A 16,917-nucleotide genomic window follows, 5' to 3' on the forward strand; every position below is an offset into this window, starting at 1 on the left:
TACTAGTCTTGTGTTGGGTACTCCCAACCATTCTTTTTTGTGCTTGTCTAGTAAAAAAAGTCTGGCATGGTGGCAAAATGATCTACATTTGTAGTGAAAAAACAAATAAATTGCAATTTCAAGTGCAGATAAAGCAGGAAAGACAGATGAAAATCTACAACCTAGAAGAATAGCATATGACACTCATGAACATGGAATGAACACAACTAAGAGATAAGCATTCAGACTACAGAACTCAAACTAATTTATGTACAAAACCTGAAAAAAAAATTATCACTGGAGGGAATGAGAGAATCCTGACTACACAGGTCTCCCACAAGGACTGTTACAGTGAGTAATTCATGCAAACACACAATCTAACCACAAGAAGCAAAAGTGAAACGGGCAGGTAAATCACACATAAAAGACAGAAAAAACAAACCAAGCGAGCATTAGGAGAAATCTTTCCCTAACACCTTGTACCTAATCTCATTAATCGACAATCCCTCTCCAGTCATCAGTAGGCAGCTGTAAACATACCTTCAAATCTTCCACCAACTGAAGGACTCCAACTTAGTCCCTACCAGGATGGTAAAGGAAAGGTAGCAGACATTCTGAGGAATCTTTTTGTATTTGTCCTTTCCACGTGAACAAGAGTTCTAGTTTGACTGCTTTCCTTTGACCTGTTTTCACTGACAAAAGCTGTGAACGTTTCTTTCCTATAAAAGGGTATCTTACTTGTAGAGAAAGCCTTTTGAAACTGGCTAGTAGGAGACTTTGAATGGAAACCTCTTTCTTTTGATTTCCCAAATCAACACTAATGTAATCTGATAGTTAAACAAGAAAAAAATTCCAGTGTCATGTGTTTTTTTTTCTCAAGACTGCAGTTGCACTAGTAAGCAGCTAAAAACAGGGCACTGGGCATTGAACAGTTTAAATTAGCTAATATCTGCAAACTACTATAAACTGGTAACAGAAATTGGCAAAGTTTTTATAACATCTAGAATGTCAAGGAAAAGGAAAAGAAAAAGTGAAGCAAAAGGGACAGCAACTGTGAAAACTCGGAAGGAGACTGAAAGCTGTGTGTGTGGTTAAGCAAAGCCGTGAAATGCAGGTTTTAAGAGCAATTGAAAGAGAAAACTCTACAGTCATCCTAGAGACAGAAAGACTGACTAAACAAGACTTAGATTTTAAAGATAAGTGTGGCCTTGTTGGAATATAGAGAGACAAATAACAGAAGGCTACAGGAAACAGATAATGTCAAATAGACATTAAGAGGAAATAGTTGATATGCAAACGGCTGAAAAGGAGATGTAGCAGTAACTAACATGAACAAATGAGAAAGAAACTGACAGAACTAGATGATGTATCACTCATAGACAACTTGAGGTCTAAATTAACAGCAATTAACAAACTGAAGAAAAGAATTATAAAGACTTTATGAGAAAATGTCTTGGCACATGGACTGGATTTTCTATGGATGACATTAAATGCAAGGAGCACATACAGTAAATATTCAGTTTGAGAATGAGAAAACAGTCAAGATCTGCACTAATTAAAGCGTAAAAATGTCATTTAAAAGAAAATTCTATTTTGTGTAAGAAGAGAATATTCTTAATGGCTGGAGACAGAAGAGTTTATGTGGATGACTTTTTATTACAAATCATGAACTAACAAATGTTTTTTCTTCCATCCATATTACTATGTAAATAAATGAAGATTTATTTAAAGTTATTGTTTCCTGCATTACTTTGATGCTTCTATTCAATTGAATTAAAAACCTACACATATGTTCAGCAGGCACAATATGAGCTGGCAAAGAGAAAACAACAGATGGGGAAGATGGTGAGTGCACAAATAACCAATCATCAGGTGCAGAAATGTAAACTATTAACACTTCAAGGGAGAGGTTTTCCTGTAAGGCATTTCATGTTTTTCCAAAAGGAAATTATAGATAAAACAAAGTAGATGAAACAGTTTAAAAAAAAAGTGTTAGGACTCCACAAAACCAATGCACTGGGAACAGTGAATGAAGACGATATTTAAAAAGGGATAAATGTTTATACGGGAAAGGATGTGATATAATCCAAGACAATACTTAAAAAGGGATAAATGTTTATATGGGAAATAATGTGATATAATCTAAGTGAGAGTTGCAGTCTTAGTGACGCATTAAAACCACTGAACTTAGTAAGTACTAGACAGAAAATAACGATTTGATTAATATAAATGTAATATTGCAAGCATCACATATCAAAATTTTATTTGGAAATGAAATCTGATATTTGTTTGAATGGGAAGACATTTACTGCATGCTGTCTGATGAAGATCCCTGTTTTAAAACTGCAAATGAATTATGGTGATTTTGATAAAGGTAGGGAATGAAGGAGGAGAGAAGTTAATGAATGAATAAGAAAAGTACCATACGATGGAAACCGACAGGTGTTACTGTATAAAGTTAGTTCTGATAATGCATGTACTAGATCTAGGAATGCATACAAAATTGTTGAGAAATATGTTGACGGAAAGTAGACAAGACAGTAAGATTTACAAAAAACAATGTACTAGAAAGACAAGTTGGTTAATGCAAGTGGTTTGATACAATAAAAATGTAAAACAAGTACAATGGAAAATGTATTAAAATTACTGAGCTCAGTAACTACCATGATGTAAACAACTACTACATTTCATTTTGTCACATTTATTCTCAGTCTATAGACTAAATAAATGTCCCTGGCCATCCATGCATGCTATTTGCCTACTTTGATAAGTTATGCAGAACTGCGAGAGGGTGGACTCACTGTGCCTGGATAGTAAAGCTTCACAATTTAAAAACCACTGCAGTATCGGTTGGGGGGGGGGGGCTCAGGAAAGAACTGTGTGTTCTAACATATAGGTTCATTTTAGACAATATTACACAAAAAATAATAAAAAGGTATAAAAAGTGATAGACCATGAAGGCCAGTTTATAAGAGACGGCCAAAGAAGACACAGAAAGATAAAAGAAAGGATTCTTAATAATAATTAAAAAGGATACTGGAATAAAGACTAAGGAGCAAATGATGGACTGGCAAGGAAGATTTATATGGGTGAGCAAATGAAAGACAAGCAGGGAAGTTTTATACTGGTGAGAGATTATTGTCAGGATACAAGGATTACACAGGGTATGCTACATATTCCACCCAAAACAGACAAGATATAAAGAATATTATGGGAGAAGTTATAACCTTTCATCACGGATGTATGGAAGTATTGGGAAATGAAAACATTATAGGAAATAAGGAAGACATCTAGAAGGCCAAGACACCAGAGAATATAGTCTGAGGACAGAGACTTATTGAAATATATGCATGTAGTCGAACAGACTGATGTAATAAAAATAAGACAGAATGACGTCAGATACATTTTGAGTGAAATATGGCTCCTAGGCAAGATTAGACAGATGTTACATATCAAAAGAATATTGCAACATGGCTTGAAACATGAAAACAAATTCAGTGACAGTGTCACACCATGCACCTATACAAATTAAATTTTGTAAACGAGTAAAAGTATGCTCTGATAAATGTTGGCATTTTACAATATTTCTTCTGTAAAAGAAACAATGTACCTCTCTCCTCCAGCTAACCCCACCTTCCCATTTATTTATCCCCTCCTTCTCTTATCCTATACATGTTCCCTAAAATAGGATGTACTAAAAAACTTTCTGGTCCTAATGTTTTGTTGCTTATTATTCCTGAACTTACCTCATGGCTTCATCTGTATGAAATTGTACTGTGAACTAGCACTGGATGATACTACATTGCAACTTCTGTTATACTGCTTATTACTGTTACTGTGGCTAACTACTGGATGAAACTGTATGTGATTGCTCGTATCCTGTTTATTACTTCCATTATACTTATTATATCCGTGACACTTTATATTATGTATATACCTACTGGAGCGTTTCTCCTCGGGTCTCCACTGAAAAAGGGCATCTGCCCAGTCGGACTTACCCGGTCATCAAATGTCAATTAAATAATAAATAATGATTGGACAGATCAAGCTTTAACGAAAGTGTTATTAGGTCTGCACCTAAGTAGTAAAACGCTTGCAAAGGATTAGGATAATTGTAAACCAAAGCTTAGAAATATGGTAACAAAGAAAGCAAATGAAATATGGAATAATACAGTAGATACCTAGAGGGCTTAAAAGCTGTAAGAGATTTACAGAAGCAAACAAGAATAAAAAGATGAAGTGCAATTGAAAAAAGTTAGAACATAGGTATCATAGAGCTCGGCCCTATGACCACAATCTGGCACACCAAAACATTTTATCTAGCCCTCAATATTTTCTGCAACAAACTTTTTTTAATGTGCCCCCCCCCCCCCCCAAACCTTGCCAAGTGGCCCCTGATCTGTATGTTAAGTGTCACCTGAAGTTTGGACAACCCTGAGTTCGAATGTCTATGAAAGGGTATTTAGAAAATATGAATAAACCAAGAGCAATGGTTTTAAAACAGCTGCTATTTGACAATAAATCCAGAGTACCCAAATTATTGGCTCAATGTTTGAGGCAAACAGAAGCTTGGAAGGATTACGACAACTAAAATCAGGAACTATGCGAAACCCATCCACAAAAAATTGTGAACGTAAAGGTAAACTATTACAGTACATTACATAAACAAGATGCAAAGGCTGACGTAATACATAGAAAATTGTAACATATCTGAGACAATTACAACTTCCTCAGTTAAAAGTAGAAAATGGGGTATTAACATTTAAAATAAAGGAAGCAACTTAAAGAAGCAGTGAGAAACCAGAGCACGGAATCTCCAGAGAGTAATGGAATTCCGATAGCCGTGTGAAAATACTAGTTGTGGGAACTAAAAGTTTGACTAGTACTTTTTAACATCATCTTTCTGGGTTGGGATGTGCCCTTGTCTTTGAAAGAAGCAATAAAGATATTTATACCAAAGGAGGGGGAAAATTCCCCTTGATCCAGGATCATTCACACAGATTTCCATTCTGAATTACTACTGCAAAGTGTTTATGAGAATTTTGGCAAAAAGAATGCCAAAGATATTGCCAGGAATAACAGACCTGGATTAGTGTGCGTTAATAGAAGGTAGGCAAACATTTGACAGTATTAACACAACCCTTTTTATTCATAAGGATGCATTGAACACTAATACTATATTAATGCTGATAAGTTTTGATGCTGAAAAAAGCATTTGACAGCATGAGCTGGGAATTTTTTCTGAAGAGATCCACTGTGGTATTTGGGCTTCGATAAACTTGGGCAACCTTAATATTTAACACTTACAGAGAAGATTCAGCAATGGTGAAGTGTAGTGGCGGCTGCCTGAAGTGTTTTACCCTTACAACAGAAACTAGGCAAGGTTGCCCACTCTTAATACTACTCTTTGCTTTATTCTTAGAGCCATTAGCCAAGGACATGTGACAATCAAATATAACTTGATATACATGAATAAATACTTGAGAAAACATCTCTTTTTGCAAACAACATATAATTATGTTACCACTCCAGAATATGATATAAAAATATACTTAATAAACTGATATACCTTAACAGTAGAGCAGAATATAAAATACACAAAACAAAATCAAGGGCTATAGTAATGAACTATGCCCCAAACACATGATACAGAGTTTTCCCTTTTTATGGAGTCAAGACAGGATGAGATACTTGGAAATTTGGTTGAAATGGGATGAAGCTGCCAGGGAAATGTGGGAAGAAATTGCTCAAAAAATAATAAGTAAGACAGAATTAAAGAAATGATTTATGCATACTGATAATAACATACAACAGATGAAGATTTTTTGGTTCTGCTGGTTCATTACATAGGTCAGGTTTATATGTAACAACAGAAAGCTCAAAGAAGGAAGAATATCAAAAATGAAATTATGGAGTTTCTTTGAGATCACAAAAAAAAAAAAAAAAAAAGTACAATGGGAAGATGGGAAGAAATAATACTGCAAAATGAACATGGTGCTTTGGGACTTCTAGATTTGGACACAACTCAGATTATTATATTTGATTCAGAATACGACTATATGCCCAAGCAAATGATAGGCAGAATGACCAGTGGATAAGGTAACAATGTTATATACGGGGACATCTGAGCAGATCTAGGAAAGGTACACAGAAAGCAGTAAGTACAGCCTTAGATACATAAAATTATTAAACAAATATTTATGTTACTGAATTCCAGACCTTGGAAAATTAGAAATACTTCAAAAGGCTATATTACATATAGTAATAAGAACGATACAGGAGAAACTGTAATGAACATTTGGAAAAGAAAAAACAAAGTGAGATATTGCAAATTGATGCTAAAAGGAATGAGTTAATAAAATGGGAGGAAGCTAGACAGATCAATGTGCATATATAGGTCTAATGTTAGAGATCAAGAATGGAGACCAATTTTGTTAAAACACAAATAGATTTGGCAACAGAGGCCAGAACAGAAATGGCAGATCAGAAAAGAGTAATAAGTACTGCACATAAGGCAACATCAGATTTGCAAAGACAAAATAGTTCAAATGTAAAAACAGCACGGATTGAACGTCTAAATAAAGATACTGCAGATGACCATTATACAGAAATATGTTTTAATCCTAAATGACAGGGGCACAGGAAAATAATTTTCTTGGGTGGCGAAAGCCAGGGAACCTTTTTGGCTAGGCTTATATAGGCCCCAGGGCCAATAGCCTAATACACACCTATGAACCTATAAGCAACTACATTGAGGTAATGTAGAATTTTTGCATGGAAATGTTTGCACAAATATTTCTGTACCATAGGAGACTTGGAAAAAATCCTTCAGACAAGAGGCCTGTGTTGGAGAGGTCACTTCAGTACAAAAATGACTTGAATAATATGCTCAATCATAATCTTGGAAGAGAATTTAATCTCAGTATAGAGATGTTTTTAGTGAACTGGTGTTAAGTAACATGTAGAAATGAGGTGAAAGCATTGCTATATTTAGTGTTGACTGTGGCCACGAAGGCTATAAGAAGAAAATGAAAAACAAAGGCAAACAATCAACAAGACAGTTGAAAAAGATTACACAGATTAAAACAGTACAAACAAGATCTGTTAGAGATCAAAAATAGAACTCCACAGTGAAAAAAACTGGGCTGTACAGGATACTGCAATGGAAGCTGAGCTTGGAGATGACATGACACAGAATACAGTACCCAAGATGTGTAGCTGTTTATAAAGTAGACTTCAATATAAGGTGTGAAGTCATTGGCCCAAGTGTTAACATTTATAATGTAGAGAAAATAAACTAATACAGTCATTAATTCTTTCCAAATATCGAGTTATGCTGTAAATACTTAATTTGTGTGTTAAACTGTTCTTGATTAATGTGCAATGTTAAATCAAACATGGCATTAAGGCTAGACAGAATGACTAATACTAGATTTGCATGCTTAACAATGACAAGTTAATTATTACCGAATGTAAGCATAACTTCTCTATTATATCAGTGACATCACTATTAGGTTCTATTGAATTTGCTTTAAGATGCAACTTGAGTAAGAAATCATATGAGAAAAACATTTATAACGCGGTGGTGGTGCTGCGGTAGCACTGTCGCCTCACAGTAAGACGCTGTCCGGTTCGATTCTCAGCTAGAGCGTCTTCTGCATGGAGACATGCGTGAATGGGCGTACCTTTGTTGAAGGTTGTGCGTCAGGGCTGGTAACTCGGCACGTAAAAATCAACTACCAATCATTAGCGGACCGGAGTTCCGCTGTGGCGACCCCTAACCGGGAAAAGCCGAAAGACACAACACAACAACTACTAAGACAGAAGTATAACTCATTGTTTCATGTGTGTCTAGTAATCCTAAGTCATTCTCAAATGGAAAAGTTTGTCAATAGAATGGTCTTAACACTTTAGCTTGATGATACAAGCTTTGGGATGAGGCTTATAAAAACTACACAAACCGTGTCTAATGGTGACTTATACAAACTATCAGCATTTTTGGGTGCTGCAGATTAAATCTGGATGCTGATTACCAGCCTTCAAAACACCCTTAAACATGCACTAAAGTGGAAACCATTCACTTTTCAAGTGTAAGTTTCATCACCTCCTTATATGTTTTTCCTGAATAGCATCCATAGGTCAATCAAAAAACTAAATGAAAAAACTTTCAGGGAAGAAGATTAAGAAGACATTTCCTTATAAAAATCTTATGAAGGAAGCTCATGGAGATGCTCTTATATAGAAATCTTTACTAGCACAACCATGAAAAAGATTTTTTTTTCTGATCTCCTTAACCCTCACAATTAAATGCAAAAGGTCTGCATCTCTGTTGACCATCCACAAACAGACACTGGTCCAAAGGAGGCACTTGTGTAGATCCATGCTACTTCAATGAAGTTTCCTACTCTAAACTGAAAAACTCCCTTGCAAGCATCAAAAATGAAGGTTTCAACACTCTGTTAGTATTTTCTGCACTTAACTGAAATACTCTCTTTTAAACATATCAAAGCCAAGTAAATACTGCAATTAGACAAATAAAACTGTAATGAGTTAGATATGGCCTAGTCACAAAAAACACTGCTGAAGTGCTATGCTAATACTCCCCTGAAACCCATCATGATCATAAGAGATACCAATACTGATATACATAAATATGATGCCAATGTCTGTTCTTTAGGCAGCAATAAAACTAGCGAAAAACATTTCAGCACTTCAGAAATCTAATTTGTATCCTTGTTTTGGTAAGCCATTTGAATTGCAAGACTTTCTTAATGAAATAAACAACATAGATACTATGTTTTATAAGTCTTCTGCTGTTTCCGTATACAATTCTCCGTTGTGTCCCTTCACCACCTTACTCTTCCCCTGTTTTAATCATACTCCTTAGTATCCATTCTTTAAAATCATGTAATTAAGAAAAAAGGTACAAGAAACTCGGGCACTTGTGTTACAAAACTGGAAAATAGCACAGGACCATAAGAAGTTACTAGACTATTGGCCCTGAGCCCCTTACAATCCTAACCAAGAGTTCAGCCTATGTTTAGACAAGTCAGCACCCGATGCCCCTGTCCAGCAGGGACACGGGTGGAATCCCAGGGATGTATTTTCTGTTTCCCATCCAGTTATTCAAGTTAAAAAGGTGTAAAGAGGTACTCTGCTTGATGTAGAGAGGGAGTCTATTCCACAGATGGGGGAATCTCTGGGACACAAACATGTCCCGCCAACAAGCTCTACTGATGTCATAGACCAGTTTGAGGTCGTGCATGCGGGTTACTCGCGTGGATCCTGACTTGCGGATATGCAGCAGTCTTGTCAAGGCAGGGTCCAAGATCGCCTTGTATGTCAGACAGAGGTCACCTCTGAGGAGTCTGCATGAAACTGAGTAGAGGGATAGGGCTTGTAGTCTGTGTATTGTAGATTTTCAAGGCCCTGGATTTTCCTGGTGAGTAACCTCTGTGGTCTGTCCAGCTGCTGCATGTGCTTTGCAAAGTACAAGCCAAATGGGTCATTGTACTCAATAATGGGCTTTATAAGGGAAGAATACAGGGATGTTATGACCTCCTTGTCCCTGGATGAGATATCCTTACTTATGAGGTGGGCCATGTAGAAAGCTTCCCGTACAATGGAAGCAACATGGTGGTCAAAAGTCAGGTTGCTATCAACCTGGGTGGCCAAATCCCTCACAACTGATCGGGTGCCTAGGACGTTATTAATGTGATAATTTGTGGGGATGTCACTCTCCCCAAAGGGGAGGATAATGCATTTTTTTGTTATTCAGCTTGAGGCTTTGTTTCTGGCACCAATCATTTGTTTGGGTGAGACCCTCTTGGTGAATGCCCACATCACTACGGGAAATGACAGTGCCCAGCTTGCAGTCATCTACAAACTTGATCAGCCGTAGTACACTGGTTTTGGCCTGAACCTTAGAAAAGTATATCCCAAATAAAAGAGGCCCCAAGACCGAACTCTGGGGTACGCCACTTGTTATGGGTCTACTGCTTGAGGTGGCCTCCCTTATTTTGACTAGGTGGGTTCTATCAGTGAGCCAATTAGCACCTATCTGGTAACATACAGACTGATGCCTAGTTGAGAGAGTATCTATTATGCCCAAGTGGGGAATATGGCCAGGTCAAGGGAGGGAGTGTGCACCATCTTCCCCTCGTCCATGGCTTTGGTGACTGTCTCAAAGAAGTCGAGCAAATTTAAGACATGACCTCCTCTTGAAGCCAAACTGTGTGAGACTGAGTGTTTGGATATTGACAATGTCCTTGTTAATAAGGTCCATAATAATCTGTTCCATGGCCTTGCAGATCAGACTAGTTAGGCTGTTGGTTCTATAATTTCCCGGATCGGTGGATGCTCCACCTTTGTGCAAAGGGATGACCGTGGCTGTCCTCCACTCAGCTGGGGATGAATCCGGTATTCAGGTTTTGGTTGAATAAGGCATCTAGTGGTGCTGCAAGTTCTTGCCTGAGTTCATGTAGGATGCAGCCTGGGATGTTATCGGTTCCCATGGAGGCTGTATTTTTTGCCTTTGAGAGAGCAATGATGACCTGTTCCCTAGCTATAAGGGGAAGGGGGCAGGTACTGGTAATGTCCTGATTTACTGATGGGGGACAGAGGGGTGAAGTTTTTGCTGAATATGTCAGCCAGCAGGTTTGCTGTATCTATGGCATTTGTATACATGGTGGCCTTGACCACCAGTTCTGAACAGATCTGGGTGCTTCCTTTGAGACTGTGGACGTATGTGAAGAGGGCCTTATGATTGTCTCTAATAAATGTGACTAATCTGGACTTGAAGTTTGCTTTGGAGGATTTCACTAGTGTTCTTATTTGCTTGTTCAGGCTAAGGAGAGATTGCTTCCAATTGGGCACCTGCTCCTTCTTGGTCCTGGACAGCAATTTTTTCCTTTTGCTATAGAGTTTATTTATTGCAGATGTCAACCAGACAGGTTTTCTCTTCCTTGCAAAAGATGATTTAGTCTTGGCAGGTATTCCTGATTCCATGCATCTATATAAATGCTTGCACAGTGCTTTAGTGTAGTTTTGGATATTGGTGCCAGTTCTTAGAGAGGGGGAGGGGGCTGTAACCATAACAGAATTACAGATATGAGTAAGTATACTTACATAACAGCAGTATTTTGACAGAACTCACTGTAACAGCAAATATTTTCATTTGGGTTATACTCAGCCTTACCTGTTGTATACTTCAGGGCTTCTTCCCCTGTAGACTGATGGGAGGCTTGCACAGGAGAACACCAATGTAGATATGCAGCTGGCCCCTTACATACCCCACACTGAGGCAAATTCTCAGTTCTTTGAGACAGATTATCTTACAGAAATGGCTATATATGAGGCACAAATAGCTCATGCATAATTAAATAAATGCAAAAAATTAAACACATAAAAGAAAACAGAACGTATAAGTGTTGATCTAAATTTAATAACCGATGCCAAAAATGAATGACTGACTGGTATAACAGTATATGTAAAGGCTATGTTAAATTCAGACAAAATAACATCAGCAAAGGTGATGAAATGGCTAAAATGTTGAAAACCATAAAGAAACTAATATCACAAATCAATTAAAATTCTCTTGCCTTAGGGTGAAAGCTATAGTAGCAATACCTACAAAGAAGATTTTTAAACCTGGGAAATAAAAACATGCAACACAAAGGTACAGTATCAGTGAAATGTTAATGGAAAAAACAATATATGACAAAAATATCACACGCACTGGATTTTAGTTCTAGTTTTACTGAAATGAAAATGTGCACTTGTTTTTATGCTGTAATCTGAGTTACCAACTCCAATAAGTTTTACCAGTGTTACTTCGATAATCAGATCTCAGAATACACACTTTACAGTGTAAAAAGATTTTACAGACTGCAAATGTATTTGTCATAATAAGAGATTTGATTAGTTGATTTTACGATTAAATATGTAGTCGGACAGTTGCATTCGACAACTGAAAAGCTGACTACTGTGTAAGCTGACAAGATGAAACTTCTGTGAAAGTGTGTGTGCATGCCTGCATGTCTTCATATATATTGTTATGGTATAAAAGATCAAATGTATATACTGAGAAAGAGGAAATATATAATAATGGCAAATGTTAAAATTAATGAATAAAAAAAAAATACAAACGTTTACAATGTTAAACATATGCTACTTAAGTCATGTTATACAGTAATGAAAAACATTCCCCAGGATTCACTAACCTTCCGTGTAAGACTAATTTAGTCTTGCACGGAAACTGCAGTCTAAGAGTAAGACGTCAGCACGCCATGCATATTCATGACGGTGCGCTGCCTCAACTCTAAGGCTAATACGGAGCGTGTATGACTGCAGGGGGCGTGTTGGACTACCGAGCAGTCCAAAAATCCATGCCCCTGCAAGTCTCTCAATTGGGAGATGTCAACTAACATGAGCGAGTCAGCTCAAATGTGTATATACCCAACACTACACGCCCCCCCACATTCTAAACCCCAGTACAATTATAAAATGTAAAACATTTATTTTTTTTTTTAATTATTCCCGATATAGCTGCCCGTATTTGCGCGGGTTTGCCCATTGCTTAGCTACAGTTAGCAGTTTAGACATCGAAGAGGATAATAAGAAACTTATATGCAAATTAAGCAAAATAGCAATACTGTAGTGGCAGAGCCTTTGCACAAAGAGGCATTCCCGGTTTGAGTCCCACTACTCCCCTTTCTATTTTCTGTTGGAAATCTGTATATAAAAATAATTCCTGACATTTATCTTTAAAATTATGCATAAGTAACATATCGTAAGCAATGTGAAGCACTGCTAAGCAAAGTTTACCAGTATTAAGTATATTTAAGTATAATTGCTCATAGCTTAACACTGCTTTAACTAGCGCAACAGCTTTGTGCAGAGCTGCGCATCGTGCAAACTAGCGCAAACAGAACATGTTTGCGCAGAGCTGTGCATAGTACAAACTAGCGCAAACAGAACATGTTTGTGCGTAGCTGTGCAACGCGCTAACTAGCACAACGTCGGGCAACGTAGAGCACCGTAGAGCAACACTGGGCAAAGTTGAGCAAAGTCGGCTAAACACAGCCACACCTCCTAGCCAGTCTGGCCAGTAGTAAAATAAAAAGCAATGACAAGCCTCGAACCCGGGATACTGTGCACCATAATCACAGTACTGAACCACTAAGCCATGACAGCTTTTCATATGCATGCACTTTCAACACACGCATACATATCAATGGAAGTTTACCCATTGCTAAGCAGGTGTGCTTTTAGCTGAGTTTTTTCAAAACCGGCCAATCACAGATAAGTGCGGGAAATGAGGCATATTTAAGCTCCATAGGTGGGAATACTTGCCATAACTAGTTGTAGCTCCCATCTGCAGTCAGCATGGCTGGTGTTGGAGAGGGCTCTCGATTTCGAGTGCAACATTGGGGCATTGAGGAGTCAAAACTAATAGTTTGGCTCCTTGTCCATAATCATGAGGAGAGACTCCTGCAGGGCCAGTTCCAGGGCACCCAATACAAAGCGGAAGCCTGGAACCATCTAGCTCATGATCTCACCAGTGCCAAAGGCATCCCTTGGACTGGTGAGCAGGTCAGACACCACTACTCAGACCTGAAGAGATGCAAGGAGGACCGACTGAACCTGTGGATACAGGAGGCCCGTGGGATGAAAAATGCCCCACTACTGAGTAGGTAGCCATGGAATGAAGTATGTAAGAATTGCCATTGTAGTCTATATTATGGATAGGTATGTCTCAATATCACTTCATTTACTTCACAGCTGCAGGTGTTCGTGCTGCGAATCAGCAAGCCTATGCAGATAGGCTGCGCCACCAGGCAGGTTAGTAATTATTCTGCATGTATTGTTATATAAAATAAGTGAGAGAGCCTGAAAAAGAGTGTTGTAACCCATTAATAAAGGTATTAAAAGTCTTGAATAAGTCTTCTGCATGCACTGTTATATCAAATAAATGAGAGAGCCTCTAGAAAAGTGTGTTATGTAATTAATAAAGGTATAATTCCTGGAGTGTGTCCGTGTCACTTTCTTTGATATGTTGTTGTACTTTTGCATTACAGAAATAGTACTGTTGTATTAAGCACTGTCAACCCACACTTGGGTAGGCCCATATAAAGTGGATGAAGGGAGTGCCAGTAGCTGTTAAGCATATATACAGTCCTCAACTGTTGGTTCATGCCCAGCATGTACAGGTTAATCTGGCACATGAGTAGCTTGTGTGCGCTTAGCTAAGTATTGCTAAGCTTCACGCAAACACGCACAAACCCGCTTAAAAGTGCCTTGGTCACCCTGCATGTGAGGGCCCTTGTTCTGCTCAGCAGCAAAATAAAACACCTCTGTCAGTCTTGAACCCCAGACCTTGGACACATTAGACTGCATGAAGTACCACTAAGCCACAGTAGATATACAGCAGGTTGTTGCTGAAATAGATATATCATGCATCAGAATGAGGAATGCCATAACACAAAACCTGTTCTGTGGAACTTTACCAGCAGTTGTTGTGGAATTGCATTACATGACTGTGATAAGAGAACCAGCCAATCTAGCAGTAAATAATGTTACAGCAGCACTTTACAACCCCCACACAGTATCATAGCAGGACAAACAGTGGCATATCTGATTAGGGCAGCGGACATACATCCCAACCTTGACTACATTTCAGGGATGTCCCTGATTTTGAAACATATGTTAGCTGTGTCCCTCTGAATCCCCTGAAAAGTACTGACGTTAGGCAGAAAGGTGGGGTATTACACCTAATGAATAACGACAATATCTAGGAGTAAGACACCACTTGTACTTCAGAAAAGGTGTAGTAATCCATATGCACTGGTTCTCTCGAAGTCTCCACTTACTGTCTCTAATATTTTGAAGGTGTACCTCACTATTACCTACCTTTACCTCACTCTGTTCAAATATGTACCCGAGTGTTTCAGAGGCCTGGCCAAGGCAGAAACACACAGGCATATCAGCTTTTCTGCTGTTACACACTGTGCAAATAGCTTTGGAAGGAGTTCCACAACCATACCCTTATGTAGGAGTACAACACTGAAATACCAAAGGATGTAGCCATGTACTGGTAGCAAACGACTGTAACAATGCCATTGTACCAGTGCTGAAAAGACCTGTGCGTTGCACAGACAGAGAATAACAGCCTAACGTCTGGCTACCATCTGGACTGGTCCACAGTTGGAAGCTATGCAGACAGACTACTTGCCTTGCTAAACTAACAGGTACACAGCAACCCTTTAAGTCCAGCAAGATAACATTCACATAATAATACATAATGCTCTCTATATGTCTGCATCCCCACCCAAATGTATAATATACCTGTGTGTTCAGGGTCTACCAAGGTTGTAGGTAGGCATACTCAGTACTGGAAATGTCCAGTTTTCTTGAGCATCCTGTGCCAATGTCAACAATAAAAAAGCACAAACTGTGCAGAAGTGAGTACATTAATATTCACAGTACAGCAGTACACAAACATTCATGTGCCAAATGAATACATCTCAATAACTACTTATGTATGGCGGTTAATTGTATAAGTAGAAAAGAAACTACATACTCCCATGTATCTTGTGTTAGCATTTGTAGGGGTGAGTACAATTCTACACTGACAACTGTGTACTGGAAGTGGCAACATTCAGGTCTGAGTACAACATTTAAATCACTGGCTACATCCCTAGCTTCAGATATAAGAACTATTCCAACCTTCTGACTTAAAACAACGGTGTCCACAGCAAACAAGCATGGGCCCCACTTTGAAAAGCTGAAAGGGCTACGCCTATCTGACTTAGCAATTTATAGCATTGGGTTGCTATGACAGTGAGTACTGCAATTACCACACAGCAGGCTGCATGCAATTACCAAATGGTGGCCACCAATTGGTGCAGAGGCCATTACATGCACATGTGCAGATACCTATAAAAGCAGGCTGCACTTGCTGTCCACACACGCAATCATTCCACTGCAGCTATTGAGAGAGAGAGAGAGACACACCCCCACATCAACAGAAAAAAAAATAAAGACACACGGAACTTAATACTACCAACACATACAAAGGAAAGGTATGTAGCAGTTATGTATTTACCGGCATGTAGTAGATGTTTTTGAAGAGTACTCTACATACTTTAAAACATCCATATGTGGCAGCAGTACGTATCTATGCACAGATGCCCTGCATAACTACTGCCATGGACAAATCAGTGTGCAGTGGGACATAACTGTGACATATGTAGCTCAGCATTAAATGTCAAACATCTGATTCATGTTATCTGTGTTCTGTACAGTAGTGTGGACAATGGCTGTTTGGGGGAGTAACGCATACAGCTATATAAACAATTATGTGACAGAGTAATACATGCATGATAGTCATATTAACGTGTAGCTTAGCACTGGCAACTGCTGTACCAGGCTAGTATGCTAATCTAGCATTTGCAGCTATATATACACCCTCTAATATTACTGTGTGCTCACATGTGACACCTGTTCATGTTGCAGCAAGGCCCAACAGGTCAGCCGTGAGTTCCAGGGACGTACTGTGTAGACCTTGTGTGTGTATAGCACACACATATGAAGAGATATATCTGTGTCAGATATATCAGCATCTGTACATGTGCACAGAGCAAGGGACATGCTGCAACTGTTTGTGAAGGGTGGACATATATATGTTGAAGATTATGTGCATATTTGTATGTAGGTTGTAGTGTGTGGCAAACAAGACAGCATACAGTGCTGGTATATGACATGTGGTGGTTAAATGCTGTGGGTGTGATTTGTTAGGTTTGCAGTGTTGCAGCCAGTGAGGCCTGCTAAAGCTACATGGGCTGAGAACACCTTCAATGCATTTCGCACAAGACTGTGCTATATTATTACATAACTGTATACCTCACAACCTTCGCATAATTGATATTCTCACCATGA

General features: G+C 38.5%; 1 protein-coding gene across 7 annotated transcripts in view; it reads right to left on the reverse strand.

Moving 5' to 3' along the window:
• RALGAPA1 (Ral GTPase activating protein catalytic subunit alpha 1) overlaps positions 1-16,917 on the reverse strand; it is a 5,382,632-nt gene that overhangs the window by 972,379 nt on the left and 4,393,336 nt on the right. The gene's annotated exons all lie outside the window — the stretch shown is intronic.

Source organism: Protopterus annectens, chromosome 6.part0 (assembly GCF_019279795.1).
Source record: "Protopterus annectens isolate FY-2018-M chromosome 6.part0, PAN1.0, whole genome shotgun sequence".
NCBI lineage: Eukaryota > Metazoa > Chordata > Ceratodontiformes > Protopteridae > Protopterus > Protopterus annectens.